The sequence below is a fragment of the Ascaphus truei genome, chromosome 17 (assembly GCF_040206685.1).
Source record: "Ascaphus truei isolate aAscTru1 chromosome 17, aAscTru1.hap1, whole genome shotgun sequence".
Taxonomy (NCBI): domain Eukaryota; kingdom Metazoa; phylum Chordata; class Amphibia; order Anura; family Ascaphidae; genus Ascaphus; species Ascaphus truei.
Window position 1 is genome coordinate 43,615,066 of NC_134499.1, and position 21,391 is coordinate 43,636,456.

Here is a 21,391-nt window from a genome sequence, read left to right on the forward strand (position 1 = left end):
TTGTTGGTCAGTATTTTTGTTTTCACAGGGAAGGAACAGGAAGCAGCAGAGAGGGGGGACGTCAGGCAGAGAGGGGGGGACGTCAGGCAGAGAGGGGGGGACGTCAGGCAGAGAGGGGGGGACGTCAGGCAGAGAGGGGGGGACGTCAGGCAGAGAGGGGGGGACGTCAGGCAGAGAGGGGGGGACGTCAGGCAGAGAGGGGGGGACGTCAGGCAGAGAGGGGGGGACGTCAGGCAGAGAGGGGGGACGTCAGGCAGAGAGGGGGGGGCGTCAGGCAGAGAGGGGGGGACGTCAGGCAGAGAGGGGGGGACGTCAGGCAGAGAGGGGGGGACGTCAGGCAGAGAGGGGGGGACGTCAGGCAGAGAGGGGGGGACGTCAGGCAGAGAGGGGGGGACGTCAGGCAGAGAGGGGGGACGTCAGGCAGAGAGGGGGGGACGTCAGGCAGAGAGGGGGTGTCAGGCAGAGAGAGGGGGATGTCAGGCAGAGAGAGGGGGATGTCAGGCAGAGAGGGGGATGTCAGGCAGAGAGGGAGATGTCAGACAGAGAGGGGGTGTGTCAAGCAGAGAGGGTGGTGTCAGGCAGAGAGAGGGGGATGTGAGGCAGAGAGGGGGATGTCAGACAGAGAGGGGGATGTCAGGTACAGAGGGGGGATGTCAGGCACAGAGGGGGGATGTCAGGCACAGAGGGGGGATGTCAAGCAGAGAGGGGGGGATGTCAGGCAGAGAGGGGGATGTCAGGCAGAGAGGAATGGATGTCAGGCAGAGAGGGGGGATGTCTGGCAGAGAGGGGGGATGTCTGGCAGAGAGGGGGGATGTCTGGCAGAGAGGGGGGGATGTCAGGCAGAGAGGGGGGATGTCAGGCAGAGAGGGGGATGTCTGGCAGAGAGGGGGGGATGTCAGGCAGAGAGGGGGGGATGTCAGGCAGAGAGGGGGGATGTCAGGCAGAGAGGGGGGGATGTCAGGCAGAGAGGGGGGTGTCAAGCAGAGAGGGGGGTGTCAGGCAGAGAGAGGGGGATGTCAGGCAGAGAGGGGGATGTCAGACAGAAAGGGGGATGTCAGGCAGAGGGGGGATGTCAGGCACAGAGGGGGGGATGTCAGGCAGAGAGGGGGATGTCAGACAGAAAGGGGGATGTCAGGCAGAGGGGGGATGTCAGGCAGAGGGGGGATGTCAGGCAGAGAGGGGGGGATGTCAGGCAGAGAGGGGGGATGTCAGGCAGAGAGGGGGGGATGTCAGGCAGAGAGGGGGGTGTCAAGCAGAGAGGGGGGTGTCAGGCAGAGAGAGGGGGATGTCAGGCAGAGAGGGGGATGTCAGACAGAAAGGGGGATGTCAGGCAGAGGGGGGATGTCAGGCAGAGAGGGGGGGATGTCAGGCAGAGAGGGGGGATGTCAGGCAGAGAGGGGGGGATGTCAGGCAGAAAGGGGGGGATATCAGGCAGAGAGGGGGGTGTCAAGCAGAGAGGGGGGTGTCAGGCAGAGAGAGGGGGATGTCAGACAGAGAGGGGGGTGTCAAGCAGAGAGGGGGGTGTCAGGCAGAGAGGGGGAGTGTCAGGCAGAGAGGGGGAGTGTCAGGCAGAGAGGGGGATGTCAGGCAGAGAGGGGGATGTCAGGCAGAGAGGGGGATGTCAGGCACAGAGGGGGGGATGTCAAGCAGAGAGGGGGGGATGTCAGACAGAGAGGGGGGGATGTCAGGCAGAGAGGGGGGATGTCAGGCAGAGAGGGGGGATGTCAGGCAGAGAGGGGGGATGTCAGGCAGAGAGGGGGGATGTCAGGCAGAGAGGGGGGGATGTCAGGCAGAGAGGGGGGTGTCAGGCAGAGAGGGGGGTGTCAAGCAGAAAAGGGGAGTGTCAGGCAGAGAGGGGGAGTGTCAGGCAGAGAGGGGGAGTGTCAGGCAGAGAGGGGGATGTCAGGCAGAGAGGGGGATGTCAGGCAGAGAGGGGGATGTCAGGCACAGAGGGGGGGATGTCAAGCAGAGAGGGGGGGATGTCAGGCAGAGAGGGGGGGATGTCAGGCAGAGAGGGGGGGATGTCAGGCAGAGAGGGGGGATGTCAGGCAGAGAGAGGGGGGGATGTCAGGCAGAGAGAGGGGATGTCAGGCAGAGAGAGGGGATGTCAGGCAGAGAGGGGGGATGTCAGGCAGAGAGGGGAGGATGTCAGGCAGAGAGGGGGGATGTCAGGCAGAGAGGGGGGGATGTCAGGCAGAGAGGGGGGGGTGTCAGGCAGAGAGGGGGGACGTCAGGCAGAGAGGGGGGACGTCAGGCAGAGAGGGGGGGGTGTCAGGCAGAGAGGGGGGACGTCAGGCAGAGAGGGGGGACGTCAGGCAGAGAGGGGGGACGTCAGGCAGAGAGGGGGGGATGTCAGGCAGAGAGGGTGTCAGGCAGAGAGGGGGGGTGTCAGGCAGAGAGGGGGGTTGTCAGGCAGAGAGGGGGGGATGTCAGGCAGAGAGGGGGATGTCAGGCAGAGAGGGGGGGTGTCAGGCAGAGAGGGGGGTGTCAGGCAGAGGGGGGGGTGTCATGCAGAGAGGGGGGTGTCAGGCAGAGGGGAATGTGCTGCTGCTGGGAGACTCGCATGTGATGGAGGAGTGCAGTCCCTTGGCAGCTCTATTAATAGAGTATTCAGGCTGGGAAGGCAGCATGAAAGACTTGCTTCATTGCTATTCAGCTGCACTTATCTCTGGTGTGACACAGTAACCCCTCTTGCATTGCTCCTGTTAACTCTCTCTGGCTGCTTGTCATTCCTCTGTTTCTTTAACCCTTTCCCAGCCAGAGTTTAGAGTGCATTACAGCTCAGTTGTGTTACAAGCGCTTTTGACAGCAGTGCCAGTTTAGTGTCCAACCTGCCATCGCAGTGCTATGAAAGCTGCAGGCCAAGCAATATTCTGCATGTATATATTTTTTTAATAAATCAGTTCAGTACTATGAAAACATTCTTGTAGCATTTTTTTAAACCACTGTGAATGACATTTTTAATGTATTATAATGTAACAAGCATTTTTTGTTTCTATAGCAACCATTTACAAAGTCACATCCTCTTCCGAAACAGGCATGCCCCCTTTTGAGCCCTGCTCTCTCTCTAGCAGTGCATCAATTGTATCTAGTGACTGCCTGGTCACATGATCTTCCCCACAGAACTTTGCATCTTTGGTCCTCTTCAGCTGCACTGACACTGACTGATGCACATATTAAAGGGGGGGGAGCATTTTGGACTCTGCTGATTTAATTGTTGGCCATTCTCTCTGCCATCAAAGAGGATCAGCGTCCGAAGTATAACTAAAATATTTTCATAATCGCCTTTTATTTTCCGAGTCAGACAACTTTATTTTTATGGGAGACGTCCTGTTACGTGAACAAAAAATGTGTAATTGTTCTTCATTTAAACCCTTTGTAACTCACTGCAAAATGTCCAGGTGCGGGTCATACAATAATTACCACCTGTTTTATTATATAGAGTTCAAGATAGGTGTACTCACGATACCAGGTAACAAATCACCACGGGTGCACAGCAATAATGGTCCCACAGGGTGCGGAGACACAGGTAGATCAAACATAGAAACGGAGTCTCCACTGGTCTTCCAAAGATGATAACATGTATTACACAAGCAATGTGCAATAAATGTTATAATCTTTGGAAGACCAGTGGAGACTCCGTTTCCATGTTGTGTAATATAGCATTAGGGTGTGGCTCTCTGTAGTATATATAATTCTGAAAGCATTACTGGAGATACGTATCAAGATGCCGCGATTTGCCCCACAACACAAAGCAAATTTGACAGCCGTCTCAGTCCTGGCGGATCTGATTGATGCAAACCTTAATATTACAACAGCTCAAAGCAAATTCTGCCTACCTGCACCAAAATCCGCCAGCCAAAAAAAAGATGCAAATTTGTCACTGAGCATTTTAATTGCATTTTTTCATTTATTTCCATGTTTCAAAGTTACCTTTGTACAGTTTAACTACTGCCTTATTTGAAGGATAAATCCGTGTCAAATGGTGATGCATTTCCATGACAATGTGACATCACATGGTGATGCGGCCCCATGACAACGTAACGTCACATCGTAGGCAGAGGAGGGCCGCTACTAAAGAAATCGCTTGGGCCGATATTTGCCTTAAATCTGCCCGTGATGAGAAGTGAGCATAAAATACATAATTCATTGCTATTCAGCTAGTCATTGTAGTGTAGCTGTCAAGGTCTCCTAGATTCAATCTCAACCACCCCAATGTACATCTGCGTTGCCCCAAAGGCAGATAGCCTGATGGGGCTCCCCAAGAGCTGCTCCCCTCTGCACAGGACCAGCGTGCTAAGGGTTAACATGTGCTTGTACTTTATGGAACGTCAACCCCACCCACTGGAATGTTAATGAGCCAAGAGGACACAAAGAACTTTTTGATCAGAGCTGCAACAGATTCAATCTCAACCACCCCAGTGTACATCTGCGTTGCCCCAAAGGCGGACAGCCTGAAGGGCAGCCAAAGGGTGTGAGCCGCTTGCTGCCGTTTGGTGATGTTAAAGCTGCTCTATTTCAATCTGAAACTCACAAGCCCTTTATCCCCTGTACCCAATTTTCCAACTCTATCTGTCCATGAAATGTCTGTGAATTTTTATTGCTCGTTTTTTTCAAAAGTAAGAAAAACCTTGTTCTTTTAATGTATCCATGTATTTTTTATAACTCTGTGCCCAGGACATACTTGAAAACGAGAGGAAACTCTCAGTGTATTACTTCCTGGTAAAACATTTTTATAAATAAACATCCAGCTCCTAACCATAGTTCCTTTCTCTGTCCACTGGGTGTGCTGCTGGTTTCTGTCTGCTCTGGGGTTCCTCTGTCTTTCTGTCTCCTCTTGTTGCTCCTGTCCTCTGTCCTTATAGTTCCTGTTTCCTGTTCCTCCCTTGCCTTTGTTTTGTGATCTTGACTCCTTCTGCTGCTGCCCTGATCTGACCTGTTCCCTGTAGTCCTGATTACTTATTAAAGGCCCTTGCTATTGATCTAGATTGCCCCAGTCTGTTTCCTGCTAGCAAGTCTCAGTCCTGTTGCTGCTCCCTAGTCTAAGTCCCTGCTCCCTAGTCTCAGTTCCTGCTCCCCTGCCCTGCTCCTGCCTTCCTGTTGCCAACCCTGCCCGTGATGACGATGATCCTGCTTGCTGCCTGCCACCGAACCCTGCTTGTGACTACGACGATCCAGCTTGCTGCCTGCCACCGAACCCTGCTTGTGACCCAAACAATCCTTGCCTGCTCCCCGCTGTTCCGGCCACCAAGGTCCTACCCGCTCCAGGAGTCTCCCCTTGACTGTAGCAAGCTTCTGAAACCTCAGCATTCATCATTGTAGTGCGCAGAGCTTTTGAAATATCACAGGATTTCTCGTCAAGGGGACATACTGTATGAGAGAAGACCTGTGAGGTTTTGAAAGCATTTGTGCACTAAAATGTAACACATGAAGAACTTTCATGATGCTGCAATAAAAGGTATTCCAACCTACAGCAAATCTACCCTTGTTAAGGGGAGCTAATGTGTTACACTACTCAATTTTATTCTGAGGTAATCATAATGAGATTAAGAGTAAGTCACATGCGTTTGATAATCAGGACTAATAAATCAGAAATCTACTGCTCTCTTAATACATGACAAACTAAAGCAACTATCCATTTCCCTAACCTCAAATTATGGGATGCTATGTTCTTATGATGTTAGGCAAAGTGGGTCTCAAAAAAAGGATTATTGGAAGAATGTAATTAAAGTTAAATAGCTTCAACTATTAGATTACTTGCTACAATAACGGACTTCCATTCCTATTGATTTAGTCAGGAATGATATGGATAAACTGTCCTTTTCCTTATTACGAAGGATAATATGGCAAAGTTACAGTAATCAGTAAACCTCTGGCAGTTACTGAACCACAATGTATACCAAATGTATTACATTTGCCATAAGAGGTGATGGTTTTTCCTTGTACACTGAGAAACGGGCTGTATGCTTCAAGACATCATATTTTCCTCCGGTCAGCCCAGTTGTGGTCTAAGGCCGCGGTGCGCAAACTGGGGGGGCCCGAGACTTTTCTGGGCGGGCGTGGCATTTACAAAGGCCCCGCGCTAAGAGCGCGAGGCCTCTGTAAACTTACCAGGCTCTGGTCACGCGTCTCTATGACAACGCAGCGTCAAATGACGCCCGTTGCCATGTAGATGTGATGTCAAATGACACTGCGGGTCACGTGACGCGAGGTGGGAGCAGGTGGTGGGGCGCAGGAGCGGGGAGTTTGCGCATCGCTGGTGTAAGGAAATCTCTGGTCTGTCCTTCTCCTTATGTGAGCTGAGGAATTTCTCTCCTGTGTCTCACATGAGGCTTTTTACAGAGCTCTCATTAGTCCATGGGGGAGACTAGTTAATTGAGTGGCTGCAATTAACTCTCTCTCTGCTGGATTCTCAGAGCTCTGAGGCTGCTTTATTTAAACAGAGATAAGTCTGTTACACACACACACACACATACATGTACACACACATACATACACACACACACACATATTACCAGAGCACTCCAGAGACGATATGTTTCCCGAATCTAACTAGAAACTGCTCTTAACATCCACCCAGACTAAACAACAAGGAGAATGTTCCTATGAGCCCCGCTAAGAACAAATTTAAACTCTTGAGTCTGAGCTTCTTAACTCTATTTATTGACTTAGATATTTATCCAGTGCTTGAAACTTTATAGGCATTCTTAACTGTGTGTCTCAGGAAAGAGGTAAGTTTTTCCATGAGCATTATGTCATTGATCCTCTGAGTAAGGGAACAGGCTTTCTAAAAAAAAAATGTAATCCTTAAAAAAAATGTGCAATTGTAAGTTTGTAAAAAAAAAACTCTGTGTTTTAAAATAAACCTTGTAGTATCGTCCCACATCGGCCGCTGCTTGTGGAATACTAACATTTAGTAAATATTGCCCTTTATGTGGTGATGTTACTGCATTGATAAAACAGGAAGTAAATGTAGTTAAAAGTAACACAAATTGTAACGATATAGAAATGTTGGCATTAGTTGGAGAGGCAGAAATCCTTGTCCTGGATCTCCAGCACTTTCTTCTTCACTAGAACAAACGCAGGAAGGAAGTCAGCAAGAAACCTCTCCACAGTCTCAGTCCTAAAGTAGCAACCCCACCGAGAAGGGACGTGTTATCATGCTACCGAACACTATTTATTAAATACACAAAACAGCGGTCTGTGCAGTGCCAGATTAGAGAAAAATCTTTCTTTTTATAACCCAAATAATAACAAATATTACCTATAGGAGAACCTGATTTAGATGCCAGACTAATAATATCTCTCTGTGACCTTGGGCAAGTCACTTCCTGTGTCTCAGGCACCAATTATTAGATTGTAAGCTGCTCAGGGAAGAATACAGGCACAATGCGTTACTCAAAATGGCGTTGGATAGTGAAACGTTGTAAAGCGAAACACACTTTCCCATAGGAACACTGTTTAAATGAAAGGTTCCGTTCCTGAAGGCATTTTTAATGCTAAAATACACAAAATATTTTACGCAGACAATAAGATATGCAGCACACACATACATTATATAGTGTATATACTGTATTATATACAGTGGTTGAGAAATCACCAAAAAATCTACTCGCCACACAAAAAAATCTACTCGCCACCTAGTACCAAACGTGTGCTGCTTGGGCCAATATTTACTCGCCCGGGGGTTAAATCCACTCGCCCAGGGCGAGCAAATGTATAGGTTTGTCGAACACTGATTATATATATAATATAACATAATATATAATATAAAAATATAATATATTATATAGTATAATATATATTATATATACATAAACAACTTTGCAAAGCGTCGTAAGAGCGTTGGATAAGCCGTTTTGACGTTGTAAAAATGAACATAGGTATGCATTGCATAGCGTTGGATAAGCCATTCGTTGTAAAACGAGGACTGCCTGTACAGTGCTACGTACACTGTCAGTGTTACATAATATTATTGCAGCCTCGGGCTCGACTTTTGGTTAACAGGTGAAATCCCCGGTAGGTTTTGCCACCTTATGGGCCAAGTGTCCTGCAATAGCTGGAGAACCCATGAAATATTATCTGGACTCATTAAGGCTAAGGCCCCGCTGCACGCGTCAGTGCGCCCACCTTGCGTCCTGGCGGCGCATGCAAGGCTCTTCACCGCGATCTGCAGGTTCCTTATTTCAGTGCTGGGCGTGGCCAAAATGGGCCGATTAGGCGTGGCCATGACGGGGGGAGGTGGGCGTGTCCAAACGGGCCAGGTGGGCTCGGTATTAATAGGCTGCGTGAGACTTTCCCATTGCGGACAGACTAACGGCCGCGCTCCCAATCTAGTAATGCTCAGTTTAGCCCTATCAAGAATTTAGTCCCAGGAGTTTAACATTGTGCTGGCAAAGGCCTTTATTAACTGTAATGTCTACAACTCCCTCTTTACTTGTGTAATGACGGACAGCCACATAACAAAACCACGTTAGCAGGAATATAAACTAGTGGAATTAAAACAATCTGGCTGAAAGATAACGTGCTACTTATCTTCTATTACATGTATGTAGTAAGTTTTGCGGATGCTTTAACTATTAATCCTGCCCACAGAGTTTAAACATCCTCTGATTGGCTCTCTGGCGCACCACGTGACGCGTCGCCGCTCGGGAACACAATCCTGTTGTAGCCCCTGCTGGCTGACGCGTCACAGTGCGAAGTGAGCCAGGCAGCGAGGAGGGACTGGGGCCGACTAGACTAGAGAGGAGAGAAGGGGCTGGTGGGTGGCGGTCACGCGGGCTGCCGGATGCAGCGGGACCCTAGCCTTAGCTGTGATTATAGTCCATGTGATGGCGCGTGTGTGCGATAAGAACAAATAACAGAATACCTATGAGGCTGCTCCAGGTGCGCACGCATCGGAGTGCGAAGGTGCGACCGCGTATTGAAGAGACAAACAATTTGTCTTTTCAAGCGACGACCGCGTCACGAGCGGTTCAGCCAATCACGGCAAACCAACTTCACAACATCATAGCCACTCCTCCTCATCGCCAGAATCACTATGTGCAGAAATCGCATGAGCGACGGGCGTAACGATATGCGCTCACTATTATCCCCCTAAAACTGACACAAGAAATCTCACAGTTCTAGGGCCAAGGGAACATGAAATAGAAGAAAGCAGGGCCACTTAATATTCATCATGTATTATCCCTGGTCCCTGGCTTATGGTGCTTAAGTAGCAACCAGGGACATAACGGGTTCAAGGGTAACCAGAGGGCTTACAAACGTTATTAGATAGCCTGCTTAGCCCCTCCTGTCACACACAGAGATTGGTATGTTGCACAGAATTGAATGAGTGTCCCTCACTAGAGAGTTGGAGCTGTTAGTGTGAGTGGCAAGCCTGGTTGCTTAAAAGGAAATTCACTCCTTGAAGTGAAATGAACCAATAGTAGAGACATATTTAAGGGGTTATATGTGGGGGATTGATATCTTGTATTCGACATCCATAGGTAAGATTCACAGTTGAAGCTTGGCAGGGGCTTTCTTTAGTGTGATGTCTGTGTGGTTTGAGAGGGGTTCCATCCATCTTCTGCGTGAGCCTCTGACCGGAAGGAGGGTTGGTCTGGAATGGTGGAAACACTGTGCCTTAGACTAACCCATTGGGTAATATGGGAATTCCCAGGGGCCACGTCATCAGTGGCCCCTTAAGGTCCAGATTGTGGAAATGTCCTCCTGACCCGTATGGCAATGTGTGAGTGTGTGAGTCTGTGTGGCTGCAGGGAGAGTCAGCCTGCACTGTGTATTAGTGTGTATGTAAAGTGTGTCCATCTATGTGTATACAGTGTGTATGTATATGCACAAGGGAATGCATGTATGAGCCTATATATGTATGCTCCAGTGCAATCCCTTGATAGATTTCACTGTATATCCATTATGGCTCTGTAGTGGGCTCCTACAATCTGTTTCCTCCCGGGGGCCCTTGATACTCCAGTCTAACACTTTAATTCATGTGCATCTTACCACTGAGGGTATAGTACTTGCTGAAAAAAAAACCTTTATTGTTAAAGAAACTAACAAGTGAACTGTTTGCTTTGATGAGAATGCAACAGCAATTAGGAATGCAAATCCCAAAGACAGCTACTGTATCCGTAACACGTCTCCTAACGAAATGTGTCCAAAACTAGTGGACAATTTCACAATTAAATATATGATGGGGAGGACGAGGGAAAGTTGTACCAAAGTAAGTGGCACTTCACCTCTACAGGAAAAAAAGGAAAGAATAGCAAATGTTATGGAAAAAAAGGAAAGAATAGCAAATGTTATGGAAAAAAAGGAAAGAATAGCAAATGTTATGGGCCTCAAAGGGATTTACTTGTAAAAGTCTCCTGGCTACAAAACGTACACGTACACGGTGTGATTAATATCCTTTGATACCTTTGGTGCTATTTTTACTACTAGTTTTGACCGATAAAAGCTGCCAAAGTAATGGAGAGACTGTATTCTGAATTACAGCGGAGTGAAGTCTAATTAAGTTACCAAAAACACCTCTGATTTTTCTTTTGCTAAAACTAAAAGGTGGAATGCAGAGTAAAAAGGAGGCAAAACAACGAAAGTCATTTCTAGAAAGATGAAAAGCCTGCAGTGCTCCGAGCATAATTTTTTGCCATTTAATTAGCAAAGAGAAACATAATCATCAACATACTAATTACTGTAACTTCCTTACTTCTGCCAGTAATATGTCTGCTGTACTTAGTTATTGCAAACTCAGCGGCAGACAGACCAGTCCCTGGTGATCTAGAGACAAATCATTAATTATTCCTCAGACTTCGTCTTGTAAAGGGATATGAATTGTACACGGATATTAGATTAGGTTTAACTTTAACTCAAATTACTAAGAGGTTAGTGAATGTGTGTGATATATGGTGTTGAGGAATATGCTCAATAGGGAAAATTCTAATTAAAATGTGCAAAACAAATATTTAGACACAATCATAATCTACCCAGCTAGAATTTCAATACATAGTGCAGCCCTGCAGAATCATTACTCTTACATGCATGAACCATGTGATGTATATCTCACAGTTAGGTCCGGAAATAATTGGACACTGACACAATTTTCATAATTTTGGCTCTGTACGCCACCACAATGGATTTGAAATGAAACAACCAAGATGCAATAGAAGTGCAGACTTTGAGCTTTAATTCAAGGGGTTGAACAAAAATATTGTATGAAACGTTTAGGACTTGCAACCATTTTCATACACAGTCCCCTTATTTCAGGGGCTCATATGTAATTGGACAAATGAACACAATCATAAATAAAATGTTCATTTTTAATACTTTGTCGTGAATCCTTTGCAGGCAATGACTGCTTGAAGTCTGGAACGCATGGACATCGCCAAACGCTGGGTTTCCTCCTTTGTGATGCTTTGCCAGGCCTTTACTGCAGCTGTCTTCAGTTGTTGTTTGTTCATGGATCTTTCTGCTTCAAGTTTTGTCTTCAGCAAGTGAAATGCATGCTCGATCGGGTTGAGATCAGGTGATTGACTCGGCCATTGCAGAATATTCCACTTCTTTGCCTTAAAAAAACTCCTGGGTTGCTTTCGCAGAATGTTTTGGGTCATTGTCCATCTGTAAAGTGAAGCGCCGTCCTTTCAACTTCGCTGAATTTGGCTGAATCAGAGCAGACAATATATTCCTATACACTTCAGAATTAATCCGGCTGCTTCTGTCTTCTGTCACATCATCAATAACCACTAGTGACCCTGTGCCATTGTAAGCCATGCATGCCCATGCCATCACACTACCTCCACTGTGTTTTATAGATGATGTGGTATGCTTCAGATCATGAGCCGTTCCAAGCCTTCTCCATACTTTTTTTCTTCCCATCATTCTGGTACAGGTTGATCTTAGTTTCATCTGTCCAAAGAATGCTGTTGCAGAACTGGGCTGGCTTTTTTAGGTATTGTTTGGCAAAGTCTAATCTGGCCTTTCTATTCTTGAGGCTATGAATGGTTTGCACGTTGTGGTGAACCCTCTGTATTTGCTCTCGTGAAGTCTTCTCTTTATGGTAGACTTGGATAATGATATGCCTACCTCCTGCAGAGTGTTCTTCACTTGGCTGGATGTTGTGAAGGGGTTTTTCTTTACCATGGAAAGGATCCTACGATCATCCACCACTGTTGTCTTCCGTGGACGTCCAGGCCTTTTTGTGTTGCAGAGATCACCAGTGCGTTCTTTTTTTCTTAGAATGTTGATTTGGCCGCTCCTAAAGTTCCTGCTATCTCTCTGATGGATTTTCTTATTTTTTGCAGTCAAAGGATGCCCTGTTTCACTTGCATTGAGCGCTCCTTTGACCATATGTAGTGGGTTCACAGCAACAACTTCCAAATGAGAATGCCACACCTGGAATAAACTCCAGACCTTTTACCTGCTTAATTGATGATGAAATAACAAAGGAATAGCCCAGACCTGTCCATGAAACAGCTTTTGAGTCATTTGTCCAATTAGTTTTTGGTCCCTTGAAATAGAGGGGGCTACATATTAAAGAGATGTAATTCCTAAACCCTTCCTCCAATTTGGATGTGAATACCCTCAAATTAAAGCTGATAGACTGCAACTGTAACTTTAATTTATTTTGGTACACAGCAGAAATAACAAAACTTGTATCAGTGTCCAATTATTTCCGGACCTAACTGTATGTATACAGTACTAGGTGATAAATTGTTAGTCCAAATAAAAAAGGTATGTCATAAGACAAGCTTGTGAGAGTTCTCCTCTCTTCCTCTATATTCCTTGAATATAATGTATACCCTGTTCATTTATGTAACTGTATTTGTAACCATGTATTATTTGTTTTAACTCTGTGCCCAGGACATACTTGAAAACGAGAGGTAACTCTCAATGTATTACTTCCTGGTAAAATATTTTATAAATAAATAAATTCCTCAGGTCAGCAATACTGGTTTACAAAGGAATCTATGGCTAAAACAGAGGTTTGGAAAGCAGAAAAAACAGAGATTTAGATAAGTTGGGGTGACAAAGGGATGTTTGGAGAAATTGGAAGGGTAATAAAACGGTGACAAGTAACAGCATGGAGGGGGAAGGGATGGTGTAGACCAAGGATGCTACATTGGGGAAACCAGCCCAAAACTACAAGGAAGAATGAATATGCACAGACACTCTATATTCCATCACGAAGAAGGAAGATACTGCTCACCTGTGGGACATCACTTCTCACAACCAGATCATTCCATAAATGATTTAAAAAGCAAAATCCTCAATGGAATGTTTAAACGCACCCAAGAACGGAAAACATTTGAGCTCAGAATGATAAGACTCTTTGACACCAAAACAAGAGGACTTAATGCGGATATGGGTTTTCTCACACACTATCACAATTGTTTGTAATTATCCTGCCTGCCTCTCTGCCAATGTTCTTATCCACACCTTTTCCCCCTCCCCGCCCCCCCCCCCCAGCTTCCCCTGCCCCCTACACACACACACACACACACACACACACACACACACACACACACACACACACACACACACACACACACACACACAGATAGATAGGAGTGTTTTTGCCTTCTAGGAATGACCGTGGCTTTGATTGAAAATCATACCCTCTAGGGATAAAAGTAAGAGAAAGAACATCAATTATGAATATAAAATATGTAGAGCCCTTTAACAAATCATTATTCATGTTCCTGGCACACAGGCCATAACTTATTTGTCCTGTCTTCTTTTGCCCAAGTAAATCTCCTCATATCACAGCCCACCTCGGGAAGATAGTTCAGACGGAATCTCCAGATCTAGGCTTGTTATGCAGCAGGATCCTAACGCTTTCATTCCCTTTAGTTTGGGTTAGAATGTGTGTGCTGCTGGATCCTTTGTGCCTGTAATCTCTGCCAAACTGCAGTGCGAGCATTAGGCATTCCTTACATCTGCTGACTGCATCGGTTTCCTACCCAATGTCAACAAATTACTCTTCCTGGGACTCGCAGCCTTCCTGAATCGCTCTTCCCCTTTAATACACATTTCATACACAAAACCATCAAATGTATAAAAGTGTTTTTCTGGTTAGGCGCAGAAATACCACCCAGTTTATCACAATACCACCCAGTTTATCATGGAAACATCCTACTATCCTTAAGTAAACCTGAATTGATCCTGCAGAATTGATATCGTACATTTGTTTGTGGTTGTGATCAATGGTGGGATTCAGCCAATTCGCCGATTCGCACTGGTCTGTGTGAACCCATAACTAAAATTTCACAAGTTTTCCGAACCGATGCTTAATTCTCTCACCTGTCCGGTCGGCGGTCGGCGTGAAATAATTTCAGGGGAAGATGCCAGGATGACGGTAAGAACGGGTGACTTACATTTCTGAATCCCAACACTGGTTGTGATAACTTCTAATGCTGGGGTGCGCAAGATTTTCTGGTTGGGGCACGGCGGTAACAAAGGCCCCTCACTCTTCCTGAAGGCATTTAAATTAAATGCCAGGGTAGTGGGTGAGGCCTCTGTAAGGTCCCTTACCTTATCTCCGGCGGCTTTGGGAGACGCGTTGTTATGGCGACGCGGTGTCACGTGACATCAGAAATGCCGGAGACAAGGTAAGAGGGAGGCGCATGCAGGGGGGGAGTGTTGGCATGGGGGCGCGGAGAGAAAACTTTGTGCACCCCTGTTCTAATGGACAAACATAACTTAATAATATATGCATTTGCAAAAAAAGGGTTGTTTTTTTTTTTAAATAAAAAGCATCAGATATATTTAAATGTCACCTTAAAGTTTTAGCTAAAAAATATTGTTTGCACATATAAACCACTTCCTAGACGGTTACTACCAGGTTAACATGTGCCGGGCCTCACCCTGTGTTGCCATGGGGATTCTGACGTCATGGAAGAGTATTTAAGTGAGGGAGAAGATTCCAGAAGGTTAGTCTCCAGGAGGATAAGAGTAGAGGAGCCGCGGGGGGAGTAGATAAGTCATGTGTATAAAGTAATAGTACAGACCCCTGTTTATTATGTTGAACATAGGGACAGTACCCATTAAGATAGGATCCTAAAAAGAAGCAATGAGTCCTGAATAGTTAAAGAAAAGGAGTACGTCACACCACAGAGGGCCTCAGGAAAGAGGGCTCCCGTGTCTCTGTGGATCAGCTCTAACCACGGATGTGCACTAAAATTCCCCATCCGTCTGTATGGACGTGGCAGTTCCCAAACAGGCCAAAGGTATTGGGTCACGTAGGACAGACACTCCAGGATTCCCATAGTGGACTAGAGTAATCGGATTAATACCGACGATGATCCCGAAGCTACAAGGGGGGCCGGGTCCCACACGTACGTAGAGTAACTAAGTAACAATACCTCCATGTGAGTGTGAAGAGCGGCACTGATGGAAGAAGCGAGTTCTTGTCTGCCTGATATAAAATAAAGTGCAGTGGGGTCACTATGTGTGTGAGCGCCGGTCCCTGTGCGTTCAGACACGAATAAATGACAGTTGTACTATAAAAGTTCCAGGCGCACATTTTTATACATCATGGCTACCTGATCACACAGAGAAAGAGGGTTGTGCACGCACTCAGACAATCAGGTGATAGTGGGGTACTAAGCTGCCGGTGCGCTGGTTCTGGGGAGCTCCTGAAGTCCCCAAAATGATCCAGTGGAGAAGAAGCAGGCACACGGTCTTAAACAGCAGTAAAAGGGTTTAATGTGCCAAGAAATCCAACGTTTCAGCAGTAATACTGCCTTTCTCAAGGCGTTAGCCCTGTTTTGTTTGTTTTCTTTTAACCCTGTTTTGTTGAGACATAGAAAAAACGGAGGAATTGCCTCCTAAATCAGAGCTCTAGAGGATCCAAATATGTGAATAGCAAAACACAACTTAATGTTTCTCAACAATTAAAGATAAAGATTTCCATTTGTTGGTAAATCCAGGTAAATAAGCACATGTCCAATATGTGAACAGGTCACCGAGGCTCCCATATAAAGGTATTATGTAAAGTTAGTACATGGGGATGTCTGAAACATCCAATAAAGTGGTGATCCAGACACCCAAAACTCACTAATAAAACAATCCCTGTAGCTAGACCATTAGCAAGAACAAATACAGCCCGTAGAGCATTAGTAGGTAGTGTAGATAAAGTAATTTGGATTCTTTGCAAGCAGTCCGGGTATGGTAACAGGAAAGTATATCCCGGGTGGGACAGTATGACCCACGCACTGAGTGCCAAACGGAGGAAGACAGGAAGGTGCTTGAAAAGGTGCACTGATGCACGAAACGCGTCGGGCGTTCTTCTCACGTCCCTTGTTCACTTGTATGTTGCAGAATAAAGTATATTGTTTCAGCGATCCAGCACTCGTCAGCTATTTTCCTTTTTGGAACGCAAAACGTTCGTCTCTTCCTCTGTTTAGCACGCAGTGCGCGGTTTATACCGTTCCACCTGGGATATACTTTCCTTTTGCTGAGACATAATATGTGTTTTGTTTACACCTATCGGTGAATAAAAGCTTATTTTCTCTTTAAAAATGTCTCCTGTTCTAAAAACCTCTGCACACATCTCCTATAAAGTGTTACTATATTGCTATATATTACTATAACAAATACTGCACATATTTCTTAATTACGTAACTCACATTCTATGACATCCTTATTTTAATTTGTGATGCATTTGATTGTTTCATAAAAATGGCATATTTTATTATCTGACACATTGCTAGTTGGTAGAAAAAGTTCACATGCAAGGCAAGTAGCAGCAAAAGACAATGGTATAGATGAGACACAGTATCTCGCCTCCTCTGTATCCAATGGTTTAGATGAGACACAGTATCTCACCTCCTCTGTATCCAATTGTTTAGATGAGACACAGTATCTCACCTCCTCTGTATCCAATGGTTTAGATGAGACACAGTATCTCACCTCCTCTGTATCCAATGGTTTAGATGAGACACAGTATCTCGCCTCCTCTGTATCCAATGGTTTAGATGACACAGTATCTCACCTCCTCTGTATCCAATGGTTTAGATGAGACACAGTATCTCGCCTCCTCTGTATCCAATGGTTTAGATGAGACACAGTATCTCACCTCCTCTGTATCCAATGGTATAGATGAGACACAGTATCTCGCCTCCTCTGTATCCAATGGTTTAGATGAGACACAGTATCTCACCTCTGTATCCAATGGTTTAGATGAGACACAGTATCTCGCCTCCTCTGTATCCAATGGTTTAGATGACACAGTATCTCACCTCCTCTGTATCCAATGGTATAGATGAGACACAGTATCTCGCCTCCTCTGTATCCAATGGTATAGATGAGACACAGTATCTCGCCTCCTCTATAACCAATGGTTTAGATGAGACCCAGTATCTCACCTCCTCTGTATCCAATGGTTTAGATGAGACACAGTATCTCGCCTCCTCTGTATCCAATGGTTTAGATGACACAGTATATCGCCTCCTCTGTATCCAATGGTTTAGATGAGACACAGTATCTCACCTCCTCTGTATCCAATGGTATAGATGAGACACAGTATCTCGCCTCCTCTATAACCAATGGTTTAGATGAGACTCAGTATCTCGCCTCCTCTGTATCCAGTGGTTTAGATGAGACACAGTATCTCGCCTCCTCTGTATCCAGTGGTTTTGATCAGCGGTGCGCAAACTGGGGGGCGCGAGAATTTCTAGGGTGGCCCCAGTTTGCACACCCCTGATCTAGTGGAGAAGTTTTGGTGTCTTTGAGATGTCCATGCAAGGAAGCACTCAAATGTCACTGGGTTGAAGCAGTTCTGTAAGGAGGAATAGGTCAAAATTCCTCAAACCCGATGTGAGACTGACCGGCAGCTACAGGAAACGCGCAGTTGAAGTCATTGTGGCTCATGGGGGCGCCACATTTTAGGTTTGAAATATGTGAAAATCCTAAGGGGATCACAAACTTTCTGGCCACTGTATATGCACCACGATAAAGGAAAAAGCATATAATGCTTATGGAACGCATCACTTCTTTCCTGAGGGAGGAATGTACCATATTTTCTACGGTGTGGGACTGTGGTTCCTACATTGGCGACGCAGGCTTTGGACGCTCAGCAGTATGATTATAACCAGCAGTAGATAGGGCTAGTTACCTCATGGCAACACATTGCTTTGTGAGGACAATGTCTCACACTCCTCTTGGAACTAAACGGACAGCTTTTTATTTTAAATCCACACAATGTTTTATGTTATCCTGGGGCGAGGAACGCAGCAGTAACAGGAGCTATAAATCAATGTGGATAGTATAAAATGTATGTTAAACGTATGTATAAAATGTATAAAAGTATAAATACTATATATATGTAATGCAGAAATTACATTGTGACTGGAAAAGGGCTTGGTTTAAGTGTGTTGTTAAAAAGATTTTAGTAAGATTTGGGACCCTTAGGGGCACTTGTTCCGGTGGTTAGTCCCATTGAAGTCAATGGAAGGAAATGCCGAAATGGGTACGGTAGCCCCTACCGGCACCTGTTCAAATGCCCCTTAGTGTGGGACGTTTCGTGTTGGCATTGTGAAAGGTAATTATTCAATATTTCTGATAAATTTAAATGGTGTGCAAAATCTGCTTTTTCTATATGTACACAATATTCATACAGACTCACTTTAATCTGGTCTGTAACTGTTTCATACGCTCATAATATATATTTTCTTTAACTGTGCATGCAATGTCTTGTATATAAATGTATACCTTGTTCATTTATGTAACTGTATTTGTAACCATGTATTATTTGTTTTACTCTGTGCCCAGGACATACTTGAAAACGAGAGGTAACTCTCAATGTATTACTTCCTGGTAAAATATTTTATAAATAAATAATTTGAAGAGAAAGCAGTACTGTACATATCATTTCAACCCCTAATCTTCAATATTGAATTTCTTGCAACCTATGAAACTATGAAAAAAGTCAGATCTCATCTGTGTCTAGAAGGAAGTATAATTTCTGTTTATGAATGTAAAACATGTTATGGGCCATATTTATTAAACGTTCTTCTGCCACAAGACACCTTCCTGCACTGGAAGATACCTTAGATGTCTTATAACTGCTCAGTCAATGAGAATATGTGCCCAGTCACGCTCACTTTCATAAAACCCCATGCTGACAAACTTACCATAAATTATGCTCAAATTAAGTGCCATTGCTTCCCAAGCAAAACATGCATAACACCAACAAAAGGTTAAGTTATATGTATTGGTAGATACCCAAGAACTTGATGTACCATGTAATGTACATATACATGTATTTTGCATAATTCACAGAAAAGGGCTTTTATAGCAGCCGGAAATTGCGCACATCTGGTAGGGAAGGAGGAAATGTTGACTGTATCAGCTAAGATAGTAGGACATTTAAACCAGTAACATTGCTTGTTTAGGACCTATTCCCCCAGCATAGCACAATTAGTAAAGCTTTGTGAGGATAGATGATGTCAGGGTTTATTTATCAAAGTCGTCTTGCAGCGAGAGTGTGGTAATACTGGAGCAAAAACTAACGCTAGATCTATCAAAGAAAAACGCTCAGTAGTTTTTTCACCAGTTTGGCGGCCATAAGACTTTAATAGATATATTCTGTGTGTTATACTGTACAAATGCCTGTTACTCTTTGACCTACAGTGTTACCACCCACAACGTCCTTCAGCACACAAGTGTATGAGACGCGCTAGAGGGCAATGAAGGTTTCAAGGTCAATACTGTATATTCATTTTCCAAGGTTGCCAGAAGGGACTGAAATGTTATATTATACTTTGTTATTGTGCATACTGTATGCAGCTTGTATGCGTATATAAAATTTCTTCAGCAGTAATATACAGTTTGGAACAATGTATACTCCATCAAATTCTGTGTAACCTTAGAAATAACAGTAGTGTACAGTAGTTTATTGTTCAGTTAATAGATGAACCAAAAGTAAACAAACTCTGTTTTTAAACTCATACATATATAATTCAGCACACTACATCAAACTCCGATGTCTGCCGATCCTCGCCGCAATTTAATCTATTTGTCTAAAACTAGTCCCTTTTCAATTTACCTCCGCTTTATTCTGAAGATCGAGCATCATGACTTTAGAGGTAACAGCTGAAATAACAGTTCCATTATATATGCTGAAACAAATAAATGTACAGTAAGCTGATGGCCAATTTGTCCTTATTCTTTGATTTTGTCATTCTCAGCTGAGAAATGTCTGGAAGACTAAATCAATCTGTTTTAAGCTGGCTTTGTAAATGGTTTAAAATACAAAACAAAAATGCTCAATAAATAATGTTTGGGCATCAAGGCCTCCAGTGCTATTATATATATATATGATCAATTCAAATAATTCCTCTAAAATGTCAAATAAAACGTTTTCTTGTATCTTTAATCAATAGAACTGCATTCTAACTGAAAATATAGTCCTGTCTAGCTATTTATGGTGAAGATTTCCATCTATAGCTAGTACCATAAATGCTTCTAACTGGGGTATCTGTATTGCAAATAATGGAAGCTGATGATCTGTTAGTTGTGAGGTTTTTTTTTACAAACCGGCGTTTAAACTTTGCCTTAGTAGATACGCACTCATTACTTTCCTTAACTAATACTTAGAAACACGTGTGTCACATCACTACATTCAGGCGCTCATGGCAGACACAACAAGACTAAGTGTTTTACCCCTAAACCTGAGCGACAAATGGATATCTGTTCCCCAGTACCTGCCACACCTCCCATATCTGGACCCCCTTGCGATCGCCTCGCTGCCTCGAATGCAAATATCAAAATTATATACGTCAGCATCGCTGTCAATTTCCTTGTTCCTTGTTTCATATCTCTGGGATGGCATAGGATAGTCACACCCCCTGGCAGTCCATAAATCTCTTGGTAGCGATCGCTGGAAGTCATCTCAATTAGATTTTTCCAGCAACCATAGCCTGCCATCACCGGCACTATAAGCGTAGCCTTATGTAAAACTGCACAACCACTTTGATATAAGCTCCAGTAATAATACAAGTTTCTAGTTTTACATTTAAATGCATAGTAGTGATAGAAATGTTGAGGCAGAATGTTCACCAAATTGTCTAACTCAGTGGTGCGCAAACTGGGGGGCACGAGATTTTTTTTGAGGGGGCGCGGCCGGTTGCAGAAATCCCGCGCTTTTCCCCAATACCTGGGGACTGTGCGAGGTCTCTGCAACCTCTACTTACCGGGATGATTCTGCCAGCTTCAGCATGCGTGACCATGGCAACGCAGCGTCAAATGACGCCACGGGGTCATGTAACGTCACGGTTACCATGGTAACATGACGTCAAATGCCGCCGCGGGTCACGTGATGTCACACGACCACGTGGCGTCATTTGACATCGCGCAAAGGAGGGGGGCACATCAAAGGACGAGAGCAGGCAGGGGGGGG

The 21,391-nt window shown here is 44.9% G+C and overlaps 1 protein-coding gene across 6 annotated transcripts in view; it reads right to left on the bottom strand.

Annotated features, from left to right (window-relative positions):
• Positions 1 to 21,391, bottom strand: part of IQSEC1 (IQ motif and Sec7 domain ArfGEF 1) — a 435,749-nt gene that overhangs the window by 102,214 nt on the left and 312,144 nt on the right. The window lies entirely within an intron of this gene.